The sequence below is a fragment of the Alexandromys fortis genome, unplaced genomic scaffold, assembly GCF_014885135.2.
Source record: "Alexandromys fortis isolate MF-2015 unplaced genomic scaffold, M_Fortis_MF-2015_v1.1 scaffold_263, whole genome shotgun sequence".
Taxonomy (NCBI): domain Eukaryota; kingdom Metazoa; phylum Chordata; class Mammalia; order Rodentia; family Cricetidae; genus Alexandromys; species Alexandromys fortis.
Genome location: NW_026068165.1, coordinates 1,599,592 through 1,604,611, shown reverse-complemented (window position 1 = coordinate 1,604,611; position 5,020 = coordinate 1,599,592). Strand labels below are relative to the sequence as shown.

At 47.8% G+C, this 5,020-nt stretch overlaps 1 long non-coding RNA gene across 1 annotated transcript; it reads left to right on the top strand.

The window, feature by feature from the left end:
- Positions 1 to 3,318: 3,318 nt before the first annotated feature.
- Positions 3,319 to 4,732, top strand: LOC126491985 (uncharacterized). Its single transcript, XR_007589500.1, has 3 exons — positions 3,319 to 3,453; positions 4,300 to 4,377; positions 4,637 to 4,732. It is a non-coding gene; the product is annotated as an uncharacterized lncRNA (long non-coding RNA).
- The last annotated feature ends 288 nt before the right edge of the window (positions 4,733 to 5,020 follow it).

Genomic DNA, 5,020 nt, shown 5'->3' with positions numbered 1-5,020 from the left:
CCCCCTTCTCCCTCCTCCTCCTCTTCGACTGCTATAAAAAGCCGCCTTGTTTGTTCCCCTGTTGTCATGGCCGTCTGTCAGATGGCCACCTAATTAAGCCCAACTTCTGAACCAGCCATTCTCAGCCTGTGGGTGGTGACTCCTTTGGGTGTCAAATGAGCCTTTCCACAGGGGTCACCTAAGACCCTCAGAAAACAGAGATTACATTGTGGTTCATCACAGGAGCAAAGTTGCAGCTTTGAAATAGCAATGATAATGATTTTATGGTGGTGTCTCTACAAGGTGAGCGACTCTATTAAAGGGTCGAGCATTAGGAATGTTGAGATTGCTGCTGTAGACCTTCAGGCCTTAGAGCACAACTGGTTCTTCAGTTCTGGGTCCCCATTTAAGAATGAGAAGGGGATCCCTGTGGCAGGACTGGGAACAGGCTTGCACAGTGGGCCTGTTTCCCATGCTTTACATCACATATTCCAGGCACCGTCCCTTCCTTCCTGCATGAAGGAGAAAGAGTGGGGTGAGTGGGGAGACCTGACTTTTCCCACCTGGCTGAGCTAGACCCCTCTGGAGTCTTGATCCCTGTATATGCCTCTGCTCAGATTCTACCTCAGCACCACAGCTGGAGCTCAGAACAGCTGAAGAGTTTAGACACTCATAGTTCAGTCCCGGAATGGGACCAGGCACCCTCTACCCAGGACAGAGAGGAGGGCCAGCTGGGCACTGACAAGTGGTTTGTGCAGGGATCTCAGTTGAGGGATGGATGGGCTGAGGGAAGCTCCACGGGACAGGTCAGTGTCTCTGAGGATGTCTCTACAACCCTGTGACCTCACTGGAGGGAGTCATACCCAGACTCCTATTCCCACTGACTCTATCCAGAATTTCCAGAGACTGACTAGACCCTGTTGTGTTCTGGAAGCCCTGGACAGCAGCTCAAGTGCTTCCCGCTGCTGGGATGAGGGAGAAAGTTGCAGTAGGTGTGGTTTGTTTTGTGTGAACTTGACACAAGCTAGCGTCTTCTAAGAAGGAGCCTCAGCTGAGGAAATGCCTTCATGAGATCCAGCTGCAAGGCATTTTCTCAACTAGTGATCAATGTGGGAGGGCCCAACCCCTGGTGGGTGGTGCTCTGTCTCTGGGTTAGTGGTCAAGCTCAGACCCAATCTTCCAGTCAGGTTCTATATTGCAGCTCAGAGATCTGGGGAATGTGATATTTAAATATTTAATTATAAACAAAAGCTTTTCATTACAAAAAGAGACAGGTTGGCTCCCAGCAGCAGCACTCTTATTTCCTCCAAAGAAGACAGAAGACAAATGGACACACAGAACAACGCCCAACTGCCGAGCGCTGACCATTGGGAAAAACTGCCTTTCACCTAAACAACTGTTCCAGAGGTGAACAGAATCGCTGGAATCGACAGCCTAGCTGCTCAGGTCAAGGTAGGCCTATCTTCCTACAGATTTCTTAGCCTACTGAGTCTTCTGGAGCCTGGCAGGCCTGGCGCTAACCAGCAAAGTTCAAGCACAACCTTCAGCGATCATGGAGGACCCAAAAAGAGTAGCTCTGGGTGCCAACCAAGTAAGTTCTCTGTCACTTTTTAATCAGTAACTCAAGTAAAATCTTATCCTTCTCAAAGATCTCTGATACAGTCTGATAACTGAGAGGTTTTGCCAGATTACCTCACCAAACAAATTTCAAATCAACTTTCTCTCTTATGCTGCCTTCCATAGTCTTAAAAAATACTTTTCATTGTACAAAATTATGCCACAGTCATTATGTGTCTAAAACTTCTGTTTTCACAAACCCAAGGAATTCTTGTGAGTTCCAGGGAGATGAATTAAAGAATCCACTTTAAACAGGTCAGATACCCCCTCAATTCCCTGGTCCTAATTTTTTTTCCTTAATTTAACTTTGTTCTTTGTTCTGCCAATACCTTAAACAGGATAAGAGACATCAGACATTTCCATGCCACAGACACTGGTCAGAAGCAAAGCGACCAGGATGTGGCCAGCACCCAGCCTTCTCAGGTTCCCCCCCCCAAAGACGATGCCCACAAATAAGCCGGAAGCAGTCTTGAGAATTCGCTGCCCTAATTCCCTCAAACTGTGGTATCTAATCTCCTGTGTTTTATTATAAGAAAGAGATGGGAATGTTATGGTTTTTGTCTCTTTAAGAGGCAAGCCATGCTCACTCCCAGCGACCCCTGCTCCCCCCTCTTGGAGCGCACATGTCTCCCACTTCCCACTTTTCTGTCTCTTTCTTCTCTTCTCCTTCCCCCACACTCGCTCTTTCCCCTAAGTAATAAATATTCAATTCTATTCTGTACGATGTGTCTATGTGTTTTCAACCCGCTGCCTGCTCACACCTGCCAGCCCACTGGGGACTGGCTGCTCTGTGGGCCTGCCTGCTGCCACCGGGGACCCGCCAGCATTTTCCACCATCAGCTGCTCGGGACTCGCCAGCATTTTTAAAACTGTGTAAGAAAATCTGACTGGGGCTAGCCAAGGTTATTTATGGTGATGACTACTCAAGATGGCTGACGCTGTGACAAACTGCCCAGCGAGGTGTTGGACCCTGCAGCCAGAGGCACTGGCCCCTCCTCCACTCCCTCAAGCTCACACTACCCAACCCCCTCCCATGGAGCAACATTCTTCACATTCCTCTCCTTCCTCACCTACCCCCCCTTCTTAATCCAGAGGCTCAAGGTCAACTTTTACCTCACCCACCTTCCCCTCCCCCTCTTACCTCCTCTCTCCTACCTTGGACTCCCTCTGAGCACTGGGCTAGCCCCTCACAATCCTCCCCAGTCTCTTCCCATACCAGATCCCACTATAGCTCCGCCCTTCTTTGCCCACTCCAGGAAGTGGCGGGAGTTAATGGCATTATGAAGGTTCGTGTTCCTTTTTCTCTTCCAGATCTCTCTCAGATAGAAAAGCAGCTAGGTTCCTTTTCTACTAATAATTCTGCTTCCTCAGTCAGTACCAGATATTAAGAAAGAGTTTAAAAAAGAAAAAAAAAGGTTGAGGGTGGTCCCCAAACTTTTATATGGGAATTGATGAAAATGGCCTTTTTTAATGCCTGAGAAGAATCTGCTGAGTCTTCCCAGCAGACAAAGTTACAACAATCTACAGACCCAGGCCTTACCAGCTGCCCTAAGGTCACAGGAAGGGGGACAAGGGAAGCCAATCACAGGGCTCTATCAAGTGTGGCCTAAATGGTCACGTGGCATGATATTGCACTACACCTGCTCCGAGGTTATGCCCCATTTTGTTGGACTAGAAGTCCTAACATCAGGGAGGAGTTGCTCCAGACACCACTCACACAGCCACAATTGATGCAAAAGCAAGAGGATTTTTATTCTGTCATGACAGGGCCCTTCAGGTTCAGGATGGGAAGGACAACTGATAGCTGTTACAGTCCATCTTTTAAAGCAAAAAGCCACAGACACAAGGGGGAAAACTGTAAGTTGTTTTCCAATTTATTGGATTGGCTTATTCAAAGGGTTACTAGCAGTGATTGGTTGTAGACCGCCTTGGCAGGTCAGTTAGTCTAGGGGTTGTAACCCACCTGGCTGGTCAGTTATTCCAGGGTCCTGGAGAGGCGCTATCTGAAAAGACATGGGCGGGAGAGAGGAACGAGGCCAAGCTAGGTTTGTCAAAGCCTCTGTTTATTAGCATCATGGTTGCAGCTTATATAGCCCCTGGATGAGGAATTTGGATTGGGATGGGGGGCAGGGGCATGGGCAGGAAGGAATCTTGCAGCGATGGTTCCAGCTGGTCACGAGGTCGTCAGCTGCATGGTCAGGTGATAAGGGAGAGCATCTGTGGTCTTCCTAACCTTGGTCCAGTGACTAAATCAATACATCAGGAACTGAGTCAACACCTGTGGGTTGTATTTGCCTCAATTCCCAGAATGGAGTATGTTTGAAGATGATTATTCACAAAGACACAGGAGGATGAGCAGTCCAGCATGTGTGTGTGTGGACGACTGTCCCTTTTCCAAGAGAGAATGAATGTAAGGTTCTAGAAAAATGTCTTAGGGTTGAGGGGGCTTACAAATGCATTTAGATTTTTTTAACCTTAGGAATTTTGTCTGTCTTAATTTTAAATTACAATGCAATTGGAAAAACTAATAAAAGGGAAAAAAACTATATAGCAAATGCATTTAGAGTTTTTCACTATCTGCCAGCAACCTGGACACTGGAAATCACAATGCCCCCATGCTGGCTTGTCCTCTATGCCAAGCCACAGAGGTCTGGCCTCATCACCATCGGCAAGTAAAACTGTGCCAGCCTTCAAATGTCTCAGCCTTGCAGGATTGACGCTGCTCAGACTTGGTATATCCCGTGACCCTCTCCTAGCCTAGGGTCATGCTACAAGTGGTGGGTAAGTCCATTACTTTTATTTTCACTTGGGCCTTACCAATTTCAGCTATGGGGGTAGACGGGACCCGTTCCTCCCCACTTAAAACTTTGCCACTGCCCTACATTCTTGTAGGACAATTTTTTCTCTCATTCTTTCTTAGCGATACCGGCTTGCCCAGCACATTTACTGGATGGAGATATCCTTAGCTGCTTCCCCAAAGCTTTCTTCCACTTCTTGGAGCCCCTTTTAACCCCACCCATCTCCAAGATTCTATTTATAGGTTCACTCCTCCTGCCAGACGTGTGCCCAGGCCAGCCCATAAGGAGCTCTCCACATACACCAGTCTCTACACCAGCTTCGTGGACACCAACCGGGCAAAGATTGACAGGTTAATTTTACCCATATGCCTACTCAAAAAAAAAAAAAATAAAAAAAACCTCTGTTATCTCTTAACACTCCAGGCTCAAGCGGGCACCTGCTCAGGACACTTGATCTGTCCAGCAAACAGGACCTTCCATCCTCTGGTTTTCCAGGATGCCACAATGAAGGGCCTTCCTGCTCCTCATTCTGGCACACTCATCTTTAGCGATAACAATTTTTTTCCTAGACACCTGCCTTCTCTGGGATGACAGTTCATGGGATGCCTTTTCAGCCACACCACGTG